Genomic DNA, 19,268 nt, shown 5'->3' with positions numbered 1-19,268 from the left:
ACGTTGATTGATTTTCGGATGTTAAACCATCCTTGTGCCCCTGGAATGAATCCTACTTGGTCGTGGTGAATTATCTTATGGATACATTGTTGGATTCTGATGGCTAAAATTTTATTGAGGATTTTTGCATCAGTGTTCATTAGGGAGATTGGCCTGTAGTTTTCCTTTTTTGTGTTGTCCTTGTTCAGTTTTGGTATTAGTGTAATGTTGGCTTCATAGAACGTGTTTGGTATTGTCCCTTCCTTCTCAATTTTTTGGAAGAGTTTGTGAAGGATAGGCACTAATTCGTCTCTGAATGTTTGGTAGAATTCATTTGTAAATCCATCAGGTCCTGGGCTTTTGTTTTTGGGGAGGTTTTTGATTACCATTTCAATTTCGCTAATTGTAATTGGTCTGTTTAGGTGTTCTATTTCTTCTTTATCTAGCTTTGGGTGATTGTAGAGTTGTAGGAATTGTCCATCTCCTCTAGATTATTAAACTTGTTTCCATATAACTGTTCATAGTAGTTACTGATTATTCTTTTGATTTCTGCTGTGTCCGTTGTGATTTCTCCTCTTTCATTTATTATCCTGTTTATTTGTGCTTTCTCCCTTTTTTCCTTTGTGAGCCTGGCTAGGGGTTTGTCTATTTTATTGATTTTTTCAAAGAACCAGCTCTTGGTTTCATTGATCTTTTGGATTGTTTTTTTAGTTTCAATTTCATTTATTTCTGCTTTGGTTTTTATTATTTCTTTTCTTCTACTGGTTTTGGGGTTTTTTTGTTGTTCTTTTTCTAGATCTTTGAGCTTCGAGATTAGGTTGTTTCTTTGCGTTCTTTCTTGTTTCTTGATGTGAGCTTCTATTGCTATATATTTTCCTCTTATTACTGCTTTTGCTGCATCCCATACATTTAGGATATTGGTGTCCTCCTTGTCGTTCAATTCAAAAAATTTTTTAATTTCTTCTTTGATCTCCTCATTAGTCCAGTGGTCTTCCAGTAGTGTGGTTTTTAATCTCCATGAGGTAGGAAAGTTCCTTGCCTTCTTTTTATGGTTTATTTCTAGTTTGATGCCTTCATGGTCAGAAAAGATGGTTGATATGATTTCAATCTTGGTGTATCTGTTGATGTTTGTCTTGTGCCCCAGTATGTGATCGATCCTGGAGAATGATCCGTGTGCACTTGAGAAAAATGTGTACTCCGTTTTTTTGGGGTTTAGTGTTCTATAGATGTCTGTTAAGCCCAATTGCTCTAGGTCCTTATTTAGAGCTTTGGTTTCTTTACTTATTTTTTGTCTTGTTGATCTATCCATTGTTGATAGTGGTGTGTTGAAGTCTCCCACTACGTATGTGTTTTCTCTGATGTCTGTTTTCAGAGAGGACAACAGTTGTCTGATATATTTTGGTGCTCCTTCGTTTGGTGAGTATATGTTAATGAGTGTTATTTCTTCTTGAAGTATTGTCCCCTTGATCATAATGTAGTGACCATTGGGGTCTCTTTTTATCTTTTTGAGTTTGAAGTCTGTTTTATCTGATATAAGTATAGCTGTTCCTGCTTTCTTTTTTGGTCCATTTGCTTGTAGGATTGTTTTCCATCCTTTAACTTTGAGCCTATTTTTATCTTTTGTAGCTAAATGTGTTTCCTGGACACAGCAAACGGTTGGGTTTTGTTTCTTAATCCAGGCTGCAACTCTGTGCCAAATAGGAAAAGAAGAAGTCAAACTATCACTATTTGCAGACGATATGATATTATACATAGAGAACCCCAAAAACTCCACAGAAAAGCTAATTCAACTCATCAATCAGTTCAGTAAAGTGGCAGGATACAAAATCAACATGCAAAAGTCAGTAGCCTTCCTATACACAAACAATAAATCTGAAGAAGAAGAAATCAAAAACACCATCCCTTTTGTTATTGAAACAAAAAAAATCAAATATTTGGGAATAAATCTAACAAAAGAGGTAAAGGACCTATACAAAGAAAACTATAAAACACTGTTAAAAGAAATAGAAGAAGACACAAAGAAATGGAGAGACATCCCTTGCTCGTGGATTGGAAGAATAAACATTATTAAAATGGCCATCCTTCCAAAAGCAGTATACAGATTCAATGCTATTCCAATCAAAATTTCAATGTCATTCTTCAAAGCAATAGAACAATTATTGATGAAATTCATATGGAATCACAAAAAACCCTGAATAGCCAAAGCTCTCCTGAAAAAAAAAAAGAAGGGAATGGAGGCATTACACTCCCAGACTTCAAACTATACTACAAAGCCATAATCATCAAAACTGCATGGTATTGGAACAAGAACAGACATACAGACCAATGGAATCGAATAGAAAATCCAGAAATAAACCCACAGATTTATGGTCAACTAATCTTTGACAAAGGAGCAAAGACTATGCATTGGAGCAAAGAAAGTTTGTTCAATAAATGGTGCTGGGAAAACTGGGTCGCTACATGCAAAAGAATGAAGCTTGACCACTACCTCACACCATACACAAAAATCAACTCAAAATGGATTAAAGAACTAGACATAAGACCTGAAACCATAAAATATATAGAAGGAAATATAGGCGAAACACTACGTGATCTGCACATCAAAGACATCTTTACAGACACATCACCCAAAGCAGTGATAGTGAAGGCAAAGATAAACAGCTGGGACTACATCAAATTAAAGAGCTTCTGCACAGCAAAAGAGACAATAACAAAAACAAAGAGAAACCCCACCAACTGGGAGAACATTTTTGCACCCAACACTAATGATAAAGGACTGATCACAAAAATCTGCAAAGAGCTGATGAGACTCAACAACAACAAAGAAAATAATCCAGTCAAAAAATGGGCAGAAGAGCTTAAAAGAAACTTCTCTGAAGAGGAAATGCAAATGGCCAACAGGCATATGAAAAAATGTTCAACATCACTTGTCATCAGGGAAATGCAAATCAAAACTACCATGAGATACCATCTTACACCAGTGAGAATGGCACATATTAAAAAAACTAGCAACAACAAATGTTGGCGAGGGTGTGGAGAAAAAGGAACTCTTCTGCACTGTTGGTGGGAGTGCAAACTGGTCCAACCACTGTGGAAAGCTGTGTGGAGATTTCTGGACCTACTAAACATAGAGCTTCCATATGATCCAGCAATTCCACTCCTAGGTATTTACCCAAAGGACACAGAAACATCAATTCCAAAGAACACCTGCACCCCTATGTTTATAGCAGCACTGTTTACAATAGCTAAGCTTTGGAAACAACCCAAATGCCCAAAAATAGATGACTGGATCAAGAAGATGTGGTACATATATACCATGGAATATTACTCAGCATTCAAAAAAGATAAACACATGCAATTTGCAGCAACATGGATGGCGCTGGAAGGGATCATGCTCAGCGAAATAAGCCAAAAAGAAAAAGAAAAATACCGGATGGTCTCACTCATAGCAGGAATCTAGAAAACTTAAATAAGGGACCAGGAAAATGAATAACTATAAGAAAGTGAAAATCAAAATCAACAAAAAACTATGAACCAGAGACACTTTTAGGGGGGCGGGGGCGGGAGGGGAGGGATTGGGGTCAGAATGGGGGGGGCTGCAATTGTATGGGGACTATAACAATAAAATTTATAAAAAATAAATAAATAAATAAATACAAAATATTCATTGTGATCAAAAAAAAATAAAAATGATAAAAATTTAAAAAAAAAAAAGTTAGAGCTCTTACAGGCAGAAAGAACATGGAGTATAAAGGCCTTACGGACACTAGGACTTAGGAGACTATCAGAAGGGTTTGTTTGAGTCAAAGTATAAGGTAAAGCAGAATATCATGAGTTCCATAAATCAGCATAAGTTATTTAGACTTTCTTTGCATTAACATAGCAGATTCTATGGGTTTTTAAGGGAAAACAATAGATCCAGTTAAGTCTATTACACATATCCAGTAAAGATGACAATGACTTGGATGTGATAGTAGAGGTATTCAAGGGTTTGTTTGGGAAGTGAAACACTATGAATCATTATGACTTGCTGATGGAATGGATAATTTGATCATGAAGAAAATTTGTACATTTTGGCCTGATGGAGTCAGTTGCTTGCATTGTTTTTTTTTAACCACACAGAGAAGATTTGAGTAGTAACAGGTTTGAGGTAGACCAATATTAAAATAAGGCTTTTTCATGGATGTCATACTTAAGCCTCTCTATACAAAAATGCAAAATTATTTTGAAATTAACATAAAGTTTTTGAGATCTGATGATCATTATAAACCTATATGTAGCCAGATTCGGGTGTTATGCCACTTGTCTTATATAGCTAGGAGTTTTTTTTTCCATTCTTGAAGTTTCTAAGGTTTCTATTTACTTATATATGTTCTAAAATATTGATTTATTAATTTGTTTTACTCATTTAAGTGAGAAAAATGTTATTAGATAGCTTATATTCCAGGAAATGTGATAAACAAAAAGGAATATGATGGGGCTTACCATTGAAGAGTTCACAGTACTCATTCAGATTTAGGAAATTAGTAAATGATAATACTGCATCTTGCTATGGACCTCTGTTAAGGAGAGCAATTAAGCTCACTTTTGGAACAAGGCTGGGCAAAATTTTTTGTAGAAGTAACATGTGGGTGGGATTTTGAAGAAGAAATAGAAGTGGTATCTATAGTTACAACATATTAAATATGTGCATGCATGTATATATATATATATGTACAGAGAGAAATATCTACATAGATATGTACTAGATATGTGGTAATGCTTACAGGATGAGTCTTGCTAAAGTGGCAATACAAATATATACAGATCCTGTAGAATTCAGGGCTTTAACATAAGTAACATAAGTGTCACAGACATCAAAATCCACTCACTAATTATTATGGTATTTCTTCTCCGTTGCAACATTTTTAGTCACAATAAAGAATATTTTGCCTTCATAGAGATGAGATTTAAAAATAAAAATCTTTTTATCAAAACTTTTGTCAGGCACAACTTTGGAAGTGCTTCCAGGATTAACAAATCTCATTAAGGTTTATTCAAGTTTGTTTTTCCTGACTGAGTCATGTTAAGGAGATGTAGAATTGTATCAAAAAGTAATAACTGATTAAAAATGATAATATGGATAAGTGATTAAAAACTATAAGGAACTAAAGAAAACAAGGTAGTGAAAAAAATAGCAAAACCAATTGCCATAAGGCATTTTCAAGTATTTTTGTAGTTTTTGAGATGCTTGCTTTCTGGATTTGAGAGGTACAAATGAGATCTTAGGTCACAAGATATGAGAGTTTTAATGTCTTTATACACAAAGCACAATAAAATTCATTGTATAAAGTGTGCTTAAACCTTGGCATATATGAATGGTTTTATTCTGCTTTCATGCAATGGATGTATTGTCGTTTATATAATTAACATAAGTAGAGTGTCAAACTCGATGAATGAGTGTAACTGTGTATTAGGGGAAAAGCGACAACAAAAGAACCAAGTTCACTGAGGACTTTTATGAGTGATCAAAAAAAATATATCCCATCAGATTTTGTTGATATTCAGGAGTCTAGTTTTGATTTTGTCACTGGACAGGTGTTTGACCTGCAGTCTATCACTTAATTTCCCTGGAAAAATATCACCTTGTCTAAAATCAAGGGGGTAGGATAGGACCATATGAGCTCTAAATTTCTTTTGGACTCTAACATTCTATAATGCAACAATTTTTATAGACTGATGAGTGAATATATGATCATTATTCATGAAAGTACTATGTGAGATAACTCTAAACATTTTTATCTCTAATTAATGCCCTAAATATCTTGAAATACACTGAGAAACTCTCAAAGTATAAGGATACAAAGTATATTTTTGGCAAATGAGAACTCAGGAGATTCTAAGTTATATCATACCTACTACACGAGACATTCTGAGACTTAATTATAATGATTTACCCAGCAAGGAGAAAAATAACAGAAATCTTTTACAACCCACTAGTCAATAGCAAGACAGAAGTTAACAAATAGTTGCCAATAAATATAATCATAAACTTAACAACATATAATCTTTTCTTTCCTCTTTCTTAAGGAAGTCATAAACAACTGAGTATTAATTCAAACTTAATTCCAGAATAGTTTATTGAAGTATCCATCTTATGACTGATGTCAGCTTTTAGAAAATTAAGTATTTTGTTGAAAGACCATATGCAAATAAAAGGGGGAAGTCCTAAACTGAAAAAAAAAACTATTAATTAATGGCTTCCTAAAAACAAAAAGCAACAAAAGCCTAGATACTGAATCTGCAGCTGCAGTTAACACTCCATCATTGAGCTATGATGGACAATACTTGTACTGTACAGATCCAGGCTAAATTAATGCTGTTGGTTTTTGTTTCTAAAGACAAAAAAAAAAAAAGTGTATGAAACAACTTCAGTTCTCACTAAGCTGAATCTGCAATCCCATCTGTTCAGATTCATGCTTTGAGAAGAAAAAAGAAATCAACCTCAAAAACAAACCTCCTTCATCCTATTACTATGAAAATATTCAGCAGGAAAACAAGATAAAACCCTTGGCATTTTATTCAACCTGAGCAACGTTAAATGATGAAGACATCATTGTTTTGCAATATCTAGGGCAACCTGCCCTCCTAAGGAAGCATGTGAATGAAACATGAACTAGACCTATATAAAGTCATGCCATCTCATTTTCCTGGCACAATTTGAATAGTGAAATACATATTTTAAGGTTATAACTAAGAATCTTGCAAAATTCTTCCACTTTCCTAAAGTTAAAGAGGTGATCTGTCTGAAACTATAAAACAGAAATACCACATTTTTTCCTTTTAATTTTTTTAAAGATTTATTTATTCATACATATAAGAACTGGGGTACAGGCCAGAGTTGTGGGGGGGTAAGAGGATTCACCAGAGACATAGTGGGGAACAGAACAGGCAAATTGACTGAAATACAATGCTGAGGGGAACAGCAGGCGAGTCAGGAGAGGTCTGCTGCGCCATGTGGGTAGCTCCCTGGCTTGGAATAAAACTCATGCTGCAGTGGCTGTGGACAGCTTCATAGGTTGCATCTTAACCCCTTGCGCTATCAGGGAGGCCCTTTTTCTTTTAATTTTAAGACAATTAAAAGAGTAAATAAATATCCATCAAAAAATTTACTGCTTCTCCATTGCTTCTTAGCAGTAGAGGAATTTGATGTAACACAAAATTCTATTGCCTAATGAAATGCTTACTGGAGAATAACTAATTGACTTAAAATAGTTTAATTATAGGCTTGATTAAATTTTTTCAGTTTGTGTTTGTATTGGCTTCCTGGGTGCAATAAGCATTACATTTCTTTAGGATTTATGATGCTTGTGAATAATCTGCTCCATAATTTAAAACACAGTCAACAAATCATTGTTCAATTTTAGGAAAAAGCTTTAGATTCCATAATTTCTCAGAGTTAATATTTATTTTATTATTATTGATTATGATAATTTTACATGTTCCAGTAAAGCTTTAGTGTATGATATATTGATGACTTTGTACTTTATTGAATACAATTAATTTTATGATACTTTTTTGGGGTTGTTCTGGATATAAGGACTTGTTATCAAAGTGTTCCTATTATTATGACTTAGATATATTTTCCTCCACACAAATAAAGATTACAAAGCAGACTGATGACCTAAAAGCCCCATTTGGATACCAAGAATTTGAAAACAGAAGAATGAGAGGTAATAGATTAAGGAAACCATCACAGATATCTTAGAAAATATTCTGAATACTTCGATTTTCCATTTCTTATGGAAATACAAGAATTTCTCTTTTAATAAGCTCCTAAGTCCGTATCTTTTAGTATTTTCTTAACAATAATAACAACAATAATAAAAGCAGCTAACACTAATATAATGTGCCACATACTAAACAAAATTGTTTGTATTGTTTATTATGATACATAATTTTTTTTTTACAATCCTTTCCTTTCTTGCATATGAGAAATCAAAAGTCAGAGAGGTTAAGTAACTTGTTCAAAGCTATACAGCCACTCAGTGCTGGTATGGGGATTTGAACCAAGGATATATATAATTTAATAGAGAGGTTAAATATTTTATTCAAGAGGCTTCTTATTGTAAAGAGAAAAATATAAACATTTAACTACCCTGTATGTTACTTATTCCTGTGCTCATTTTTTAACTGGTATTGAGATTAAGTAGAGATCAGAATCAACAGTCTTGATAATCTTTAATATAACAAAGTTTGTTTATAGTTTTGTTGGGGTAAGTTTCCTTAACTTAAACTATCCAGGGGGAATTATAGTATTGAAAACATTTGAAGAGAGCTACTAGAGAAGTCTTCTGTTTGGGGTAAAAGCCAATAAATTTGTTACTCATTAAATATTTACATTTTGCTCTAAGGCAATTTATTATGTAATAAATGTAAGCAGAAAAGTTATGTACTTATGTTAGTTATGCATTATAAGTCTTAAAATAGAACATAGGATTGTTTGTAAAAGAGCACAGATAAATAATTCAAGAAACATAAGAAATAGAAGAAACTCAATGTTTAGCTATCATCATAGATATTATATATAACAATGTTTTAATTTGGAATACTTGTAATTTTGTTACCTCACCTTGGTGTCAGTAGATAGGCTTAGCAATAAAAAACATAATGTTTCAGGCTTTCATTAGAATTTAGAGATGGTATTTGCATTTCACAATATCACTTGATTAGATGAAACAATGGCCATGATATCTCATGAGGTCAATAGGTATCAGATAGACTTTTTCAATAAGAACACTGAAGAAATTCTACAATATAAGGTATTTTTCAAAAACTGTTGTCAGATGGCAGAAGTGTCAGGATGGAAATAGTTTTATGAATGATAGCAGGCTGATAGTCCACAGGATGAAGTATTGAGAATGGAATAAGAAAAAAATATTAGAAGAAATTTAGAGGGAATGACATAGAGGGTTTTTAATTTTAATAACTATATATATCTACATCAAAATTTTCACAAGGTTGTTAAAAATTTACATTGTTTTTTGAAAAAAAATAAAATGAAGTCATAGATATTTAAGAATCAGTCACTTAGTGGGAATAATTTAATCATCAAAGAAGAGGACAGAGTAGCCTCGAGTCCAGTAGCAGGAGACAAGATACTAGAGGCTGGAGGGTCAACACATTCACCTTAAAGTTCAGGTATTGTCCGGTGTTTATGGTTTTGTGTGTATGCTGGTATACATAGTAATAAATAAGAAATATTTTCATTGCTCTTTTAATTTAAAAAAAGAAGGCAAAACTAACATCTCTCTGATTATGTGGCACAGAACTAATTACTTACTTACAATTTTTATGTTTCCCAATTGTAAGCATAACAGTTTATACTTTTCTATTTGCTATTTTCACCTGCTGTATAGAACGCTTTGAAATAATGTATTTACAAACCATGCCTGAAGATAGTTCCTTTGCTTCATAACTGTCCCCTCCCTCTATATTCACCCTATCTACTTAAAAATTATACATCTTATGAGCTTTGGATCAATTTTTTTTTTCTGTACTGGTTGCAATCTCAAAACTACTGGTACATTAAAACAGATAAAATTATAGTAAACAAACTCTGACGGTGGAGAACTGGAATGTGCAGGAGTGAACATGGATTCGCAATAACATTAACTCAATAGAAAGCTGTGCTTCACCATCCTCTTGGATACATGAATCACTGTGGCTAAGAAATTTAGGCAACTTGGAATTAGGAGCAAAGATAGAACCATGGAGTGAGTTGAGTAGCTCAGGTGTGTTCCACTAAGAAATAAAAGACACACCAAAGAGGTCTACCACTCCAACAGAAAGACTGATGGATTAAAAGAATAGTCTAAATCTTTGTCCAGACTTTTCCATTAACAATATGGCAAGTAATCTGAACACTTTGAGTTTATACCTCTTCATCTTTTATATAAGAGAATTAGAAGAGATTTGTGAATATTTCCAATTACCTCCAACAAACTGCAATTTTCAAAAGCAGTTAGAGTATTAATTTCAATACAGAATGAAAAATACAGTGTCTAAATAACTGTCATCAAAATTCACCTTATGTGGGGGACTGTAATATCTGGGAAAGTATATTGCTATATCTTTGATTGTAGATGAGCATAAGAATTTTTATGAATGAAATAGTTCAAATTAGACAAGAGAAAATATTTGCTGTGGTTCCTTAAAAGAGGGAAAGATGAGATAGAAGAAAAGAGAAGGCAAAAGGGTAGTTATTTTGAGATGAGTCTCTTCCCAGTAAACTCCTAAAGGTATGGGAAAGTCTACTAGAATCATGAAATATTTACAGTATAGATTGTTTATGGTATAATGAAGGAGCTGAGTTGCAAATACCTGAGGAGGGAAGCAGATACAATAATCACATGGGCAGAAGCTCAGAATCAGAGAGAAGCATAAGACAGTTTTTGAAATTTATGCAAATTGTAGGAAGACTTGAATTTGATTACAGAGGGATGATTTGGAACCCAGGCCAAGGCAAACAAAATCTGCAAGAACAAGAAATTCCAATATAACACCTGGCTTACAATTCTAAATTGTGAGTTATTGCACAGCCCTGCTTAAAGCATTTCATTTATCCATTGTGCTGGGAATTATATCCAAAATCCACAAGCATGAATCACAAGATTATATTGCATTTAGCCCATTTACCAAAAAAAATCATTGTTCATGTTTTTCTAGCTATTGAGTTCCTTTTAGTGAGCCTGACTCTCCATGAATTTTGGACCTAATATTTCATTTTTGGACATTGCTCCTTCCCATTTCCATTACAGTTGGGCTTTTCCAATCCTTTAAACTAGGTCTAATTTCCTTGTTTTGTGCTGTTTCCAAACATTTTCTAGTTCTTATACTTTAATACCATTCCTTACACTTAATTTTAATTTATTTTGTCTTTCCTTCTAAATCATGAGGAAAATGACCATGTCTATCTACTTTATCATTCTATCTCCAATACTTAGCACAGTGCCTGGGATATAGTAAAGAATGATTGATTTGTGGGAAAAAATGAATGATTTCAGGTTCTAAGCTAGGTTTGAAATTTTCCCTATGATTTCAGAGTTATACTGTGACAGCTCCATTCCTCTATAACAGAGTTGTCACACTTGTTAATGATAAAAGCAATAGGAATTATGCCATCTGCAAATATCAATAATTTAAAGAGATGTCACTTTCCCTTACTAATTATATGCATATAATGTCACTGAGCTTGTCACTAGCTGAAAGCATTCACATATCCTACTTTCTCCCCAACTAGTCTCTGTTCATTTGGTCTAGTTGCTTGCTTAATTAATCCGTTTTTTTTTTTCCAACAAGGAAAACTGAAATAGCATTATGAGTGGCTTATCTTCTCCCTTGAAATCCATTTTACATCCAGGAGCTAGTATTTATTTAAAAACATAAATCCAATCTGGTTAGACTTTGAGTTAAATTCTTTAAAGCACTATACTTAGCAACAAACCAAAAGCCTCAACATGATTTACATAACTCCAGGGGATCTGTAATATTTGACTTTGCGTATTCTCTAAGACTCCTATTATTCATTTATTTGAGAAATATTTATAAGTGCAATATGTGCTGGATATTGTTCTGGCTGCTAGAGATACAGAATTCCTGCCCTTGTAGAGCTTGCTTTTTTGGTCAAATGAACCAAATTGATCTCTTCATGCAGCCTCCCAACCTACAATCTTCTAACTTCCATCCCACTAACACTACCCTTAGTAAAGAACTAATGAACATTAATGAACATCACATTGAAAACTCAAGTGGCACATTTTTAACCGCCATCATATTTATCATCTCCAAAACCTATGACAAATTGTCTGCTCAGTCTCCCTAAAAAATATACACATCATGATTTTCTTGGATCTAAACAGCAGCACCTTCACAGTGTCCTACAACAACTCACTGTCAATTCTACTTAAGCAGAAGATAAGAAAAAGTTTGAGAGCAAAAAGCCCTAGATACTCTAATTTTAAATGAGTGATTAAAGAAAAGAAGGAATAGTGCCTGAATATCTAGATCCAATCAGTTTACACATATGAGATATAAAAATGATGATATATGAACTAAATAATAAATGAATATGATAATTTCAGAGATACCAAAATGATGGCAAATAAACAAAATTAAAATTTGTCTTAATCTTCTCTGAATTTGGAGGAAATGGTATTTAAAATTTAACTTAAATCTTAGAAGTTGTATGTATATGACCTATTTCTCTAGTCATATAGTGGTTTCCTAAATGTATAGTTTCATGAAATGTAGCTTTCTATAAAACGGCAGCACTCTTAATATATTTATATATGACACAAATATATAGTGTAGGTCAAAATGAGGGTGTTTTGTTGCTATGCCAATAAAAGCAGCAGCTTCTAACCCTTTACCTTTCAATCAGATGACAATATTTTATTATAGAAGTAGAACTTGTTAGAGAAATAGGCTATTGTTGTGGAATGTAAGCCTATTAATGCTGTAAATTTATCTTCACATATGTCATGTAAGATGCATTAGTACCCATTAGATGCAGGTATAAGCTCAACATTAATGGAGCTATTGTTGATATCTTTTCACCACAATATCCTTCCAGTCATGTGTGCAATGCCTCCAAACAGAGCTTTCTTCTAAATGGTAGACCATTCTAAATGATATGCAATTAAGAAATGTGCTATTCTACTGCATTAAAGCACAAGCTAAATGCAAGTTATTAGCATCCATTTCCAGTACAACTTTGCAAGTGAGAGAATGTGTGCAACAAGGAAGTGATCACTTATCTTATAATAACAGTTTAAAAACTGATATTTACAATCTGTATAGTCTAGCTAGAGAAGTTTTCTTTCAGCTCTTTGTAGTCATCTTAACAAGTCAAAAAGCAAGTTCACTCTTAAAGAACATTGAATCTTTGGTTAGAAAACAATGGAGAGATCTTTCTTTTTTTTTTTAAGATTTATTTATTATGCATACTGGAGCTGGGGTACAGGCCAGAGGTGTGGGGTCAGGCAGGGAGTGAAAGAATTCACCAGAGACAGAGTGGGGAACAGAACAGGCAGATTGACCAAAGTAAACTGAACTTGTGCTGCAGGGGTGGCAGACAGCTTCATAGGTTGCGTCTTAACCCCTTGCACCACCAGGGAGGCCTCCTTAAAAGTTTCTAAGGAACAAGTGTTACATAAGTTTGACTAAAATTAGCACTAATACATAATAGTTGACTAACTAAAAAAGTATAGTTAGTCATAAAAATAACATTGACTTTGTCCAAATTCATCATTGACTTCGTGTTTCTCCTCACCTATTCACTCCATCAAACATCACATAGGTCTTTAAGAGATGTAAATCAATTGCAAAACTCTTACAAATATGCCAAATACCTCAAAATCATTTACTTGAAGGGAAATTTACTTGTTTCATTTACTTGAAGGGAAATCATAAATCAAAATGTTAACAAAATCATGAATTATAAGAATGGTCATTATTTTCTACTAGACAAAGTGCCTTAGTTGTATTTAAAGTATGTAAATTACACTTCTAAAGTTTCCTCTATTTATGCTATACTTAACATAGATCCACCTACTCACATTTGATTATATCTACCCTGATTTTCAATGAGGAGTAATTCCTCAGTCCACAGGTGCTGGGGACTGCAATACTACCAGTAAACGTTAAGGTTTCTAACTCAGATTTCAGCAGCAAAGCCCAAATGACATAAACTTCCTCTGCTTTGTACACACTTTAGTAAGTAGCAAATAATACCTGTCCTGCACCAAAGAATCTTGCAGATAACAGAGCTCATTCAATTCTCATATTCTGTTCAAGTAACATATATAAAGAAACAGCATCAGTGAGATGAAGCTCATAAGGTTTCAAAGGTAGGAGACAGAACTTGAAACCAGAGTCCAACTCAAGTTCACAGTCCTGGCCATTACCCCAAAACTGCAATAAGGATTGCTTACTCATTGTTAATTGCCTATTTGGAGAAAAAAAAAAAAAGCACCATTACAAAAGTTTCTATAACTTGGAACAAGGAAGATTTAGCTTTATGGGAAGAAAGAGCTAATTCACTTTGTCTACACTGCTTCTAACATGTTATACACTTTCCCTTGCAGATCTAACAGATGAAACTACCTCTGTATGTTATAATTAAACTCCATAAGAGAGAGATAAAGATCAACCCACATAACATTGAATTTTATAACACAATAACTAATATTACGTTGGGTTTCAGTCATATCATTATATATTACGGTAACAAATAGGCAAAGATCAGCGTATAAGAAATTATGTTCTGGGCCTCCCCGGTGGCGCAGCAGTTGAACACTGGGTTGCGAAGCTGCCCTCAGCCTCTGCAGCGCCGTTCGTTCCCCGGCTGCTCCCTAGCCACCGGAGGAGGGTCCCACATGGCGCGCAGACCTCTCCTGCCGCCCGCTGCTCCCCTCAGCAGTGTACTTCGGTCCTTCTGCCTGTTCTGCTCCCCGCTCTGGCTCTGGTGAATTCTCTCACCCTCCCGCGCTTCTGACTGCACCCAGTGTTTGTATAAATAAATAAAAAATTAATTAATTTAAAAAAAGAGAAAATCTTAAAGAAAAGAAATTATGTTCTAACTGCAACATTTGTATGCAAGAAAATCACAATTAAATTTTAAAGCTATTTCTAATATTTTCAATATTCTACTCATATTTATAACCCCTAATTAAGAGTAGCTAAGAGCCAAAATGTAAGGCTTCATTTTGCTATTTACTTCCCCTTAAAAGTATTGTTTATCTTATTGTGGCCTTTAGTCTTTTTACTGCGGGAATGGAGCAGGTATCCTAATTGAAAAGATAGTATATCATATGCCTCTGCTGCATTAATTTTAATTAGCAAATAAAATAAAATAGATGCCCATAAATAAGGTTCTGGATACATTATAAACTACCCCACATTAATTCTACTCAGTCAAAAGAAGACGCTCTCCTTGTGTTTTTTTAAGTGAATAAAGCAAGAACTAGAATAGTATATATGTGGTAAGAACCCTTTTCAAAATCAAAAAGAAACACACAATGCACACACCTACAAATATAACATATGTATATTTGTATATTACTGTGTGAATCCTTTTTTTAGTTTCTCTATTATGAAAATGGAAGATGAACGTACTCAGCATATTTTTGACGTGTTCGTGTGTCTATTTATAATGTAGATTATATATATATATGCATATAAAATGGGGGAGTGAGGACTCACTGATGTATGAATATATGAAGTATGGTTGGATATATCTGGAAGGGTTCTAAAAGACTTGTGGCAACAGGTACCTCTGTGGAATGAGGATAACTGGAAGCCAGAAAGGTAGAATGATTCTGTATAATCTTTTTTTAGTTTGAATTGTTTGTCATGCGTAGATGTATATATGCACACAAACACACAGACACACATGTGCATATATTATATATTTATGTGAATGCATGCTTGTGTGTATATATACTCATACACTATATCTTTGAATATGATTAAGATATATATAGGATGTGTGTGTGAGAAACACATCCCCAAATATCACCTGCTGCCTAACTTTCTTTTTCTTTGTTGATATCATTTGAAAGGTTCAAATTTCACATCAAGACATCTTTTATTTGTTTTATGGACTGATAAATTGTGTTGATCTCCTGAAGTGAAGCAGTGAGAAATACAAAAGTAGAGAAAAACAAAGGTGTGATTACAGGCTGAAACCATGAATCAAACATTGCCCACTTGAGGCAGAGACTACCAACCAGTCCTCAGGGAACTCCTAGACAGAGGGGGTGGTCCAACACCACTACCATGGCTGAACTGCTCTCTAATATGCCCAAGCTACCACCTGATCAGTGGCGGCTTTTTACTCCAAAATAAGTCTTGCCTAATAAAAGGTCTACATAGCACTCCCAATATGATTTCATTACCTTTCTAGTGAAAGTGTTAAATAGGTACACTCTTTCTGGAGTGTTTATTAATATGCTTAGTGTTAGCATTTTAATTTAATGTAGTGTCATCTGTTGAACATCAACTATGTGGAAAACATGGTTAAGGAATACATAGACAAAGACTAGTGTCCCTGAGCTGAAATGAAAGGTCTTTGAAATTCAATATTATTTGACTGATTTTTATACAAAGAAAGCAAATCTTACATATGAAGGTCAGGATTCATAAATAGTAAATTGGGGAATATACGTAAACTAAAAAATAAACTACTTTTATATGTATTTTATAATTTCCCTTGGAGATATGCATTCTCTAAAACACAGAAATATGCAATTTCACAAGAATACATATATAATGTATAGGAAACTGCTAATGTAGCTAAATGCAACTTACAAACACTGAAATATGCGATGGGATGGGATTGTTAGGATTGTAGAGAAAACTCCTATCTATGGTAAAGCAAAATAAATAAATAAATAAAGTGATGCTGCTCCAGAAAGATGAAATGAATGGTTTCCTTAACTCTCTAGATGACTTTCTATTTATAAATTTCACTCCTTCCTGTAACCCGTCTCCTTCGTCCTTTAGAATTCCACAACATATTATCCCTCTTCTTATACCAGGCTAAGTCTCTTTGTTACTTAAGTAATAAAAAAGAACTCAGGCCAAGACAGAAAACTGATGCTCACAGAAACTAAGTTACTGGCCCCTAGATGCCAGCTTGAAAGTGTCAGGGTAAAGATTCCAACTCAAGTATGCACAGATGTCTGTCCCCTGTCATATGGCCTTGTCTTGCCATCTAACAATAGCCAGGGAGTGGCTAAATGTCCAGATTTATATTGCAATTCAAAAAGATAAGTATAGAGGTGTAAAGAAGTCAATTAAATCCTCTTTAAAATCTTGTGAAATTTTCTATTTAAACATTTTTAATGTGTATCTTACAATGTAAGATACAGCTTTCCAGAAAGTAGTGTTATCAGACACAATCTGTATGTGATCCTATGTTACAATCATTGCTAAGGAAATTAGAATATCTTAGTTAGAATTTACATAAGAGAAAACCTGAGAATAAATTTTAAAGATTTATAAGGGGAGGCTAGTGTTTTAATCATCATTGCAAAGTGTTTATGATGACAGGGAAAGTCACATCCTAAGACACCTAAGTGGAATATTTATCCTATTATGAGTTGGCTGTACTGCTGTATCTGAGAAAAAGACAGAGAGAATGACCAATCTCCTCATTCAACATGCTGACACATTTTTAAAAAGTCTCATTCCTTTAAGTTATTGCTATTAATAGTGCAGCATGTGGACACCCATTGCTATGGTTTATTTCAGTGTCTTCTGCGACAAGAGTCCATGATCAAATAATATTATACAATCTGAGTTCAACAAAGTTTTATTTCATCTGTTGTGGCTGATATAACTCGAGGCTCCTCAGAGTCTTTAATATGCAAATATGCACTGTGATGTCACAAGCGAACTAAGCCACTTTTAGATGAAGCATTTCCCAAATTTATTTTATGACAGAAGCCTCTTGCATGTTTTTCTTTTTCCTTCTTATAATAGGGCCGGGGTAGAAGGGAGAAGGAGCAGCAAAATGGCTGAGAATATTAGTTCTTGAGTGACCTCCTCTGCCTCCTCAGACAAGTATCTTGAGGAAAGGAAACACACAAAAAAATAAAATTTAATGACATTGATAATAGAAGGAGAATAAGTCAAGACTTATTATAAAAAACAAATGAAATGTTTAAAACATAAGAAACTGGATAATGTTAATAGCAAAATATTGGAATGAATGCTGTTACTAATTATTTTCACAAAGTCAGAGATTAGTCACTTCCAATTTAGTTCAATAGAAGACACCAGAAACCAAAGACAGACATAAAAGGCAGCTTCATTCCGAACTGATTCAAGCTTCTAGTTCAGGTTTTAAAAAAAGATTTCATAATGATTTGAAGGAAAATATTTAACTAACTTCTAAGATAAGGCTATCATTAAATTAAATAACAATTGAAAGCTATTTGAATTTGTAAATAAAAAGGCACCAAATTATATAAGGGTGCTTATTGTTTTTTATATACAGCTCCTATAAATGTATTTTTTTCCTTCAAACTAGTGGCAAACATTAACTTTTTCATATTGCTTTGGTTTAGTATCTTAATCAGGGAACATGTTTTGTGAGATATTTATTTAAAATGTTCTGAGTGAAAAAATTTAACTGCTGAAACTTGATATTTGGATAATGAGGAAACACCTACTCATTCACTTTTCCATGACAGTGGCTGTCAACCAAGACTATGCATTACAAGCACCAGAAAACTTTTAAAAAATACACCAATGCCTCTGTAACAGGGTGGTCCCCAGGAAAGGGGGAGGTTCCCTGCCCCACCCAAGGGAGGGTGGAGCTGAGCAGGAAGAGGAGAAGCTGCAGAAGAGACTGAGGAAGGAAGCAGGATGGAGCAAGGAGACCTGGAGGAGGCGCATGGAGCCTAGAGACACGTGAAGAAACTGCACTTGTCTTTTGGTCGTGGACTAGGTGACACAGATGTGGGTGAGACCCGTGGGGAGGTGACAATGGCAGCTTTTATCTTGATGTTGATTTTGCTCTTCTCCTTCCGGGCTTGTCCAGTTGTTTGTGACCCTTTTCTGTGGGTCCCCACTGGAAGATGCTTTAGACTTGTAGCAGGCTTTGGGGCCTTGTTCTGGGCCAATCCCATTTGGATGGACTTTTACCCACGAGGGGACGGGTAACTCTGGATGCTTCATTTAGAAACTAGACTCTTTGCCTTACCTGTATTGTTTCCTAGTTTTATTAAAGTTCCTTCCCATTAAAGTCTCCTATGTTTTGTGTTGATGCGGCGGATGGCAGAACCCATGTAGAATAGGCAGGTTTGCGGGGTTTGGGCTGCCCCTCTCCCTGTCGTATAACACCTCCACCTTCCTCCAGAGATTAGAGTGGGATCTGAAGAGTGATTACCATGTATGGTTATGACCAGGGCCAACTACCCAAGAAGAAATAAACTTTCTCTAGAGCAGAAATAACAAATCTAAACATAAACTATCAAAAATAAGTAAGGGCATAGGAATAAATATGGCATAGGGAAAGTTTTACATTATAAAATTATTCTTTAATTATTTCTGCATATTATATATGCAGCAGAGGATGGAAAAGAACAAATTGGATTACTGTTAGTGAAAAACATCAACCAGAAACAAAGATGATTGTTTTGACTGAAACACTGTCAATAGCATTTGATCTACAAATTGAACACTTTTAAGTTTCAATACATTTATGATTATAGAATACCCACTGTTTTATGTTAGTAAAT

Source organism: Talpa europaea (genome assembly GCF_964194135.1).
Source record: "Talpa europaea genome assembly, chromosome: 1".
Classification (NCBI taxonomy): domain Eukaryota; kingdom Metazoa; phylum Chordata; class Mammalia; order Eulipotyphla; family Talpidae; genus Talpa; species Talpa europaea.
Note: the sequence above shows the minus strand (reverse complement) of the source record.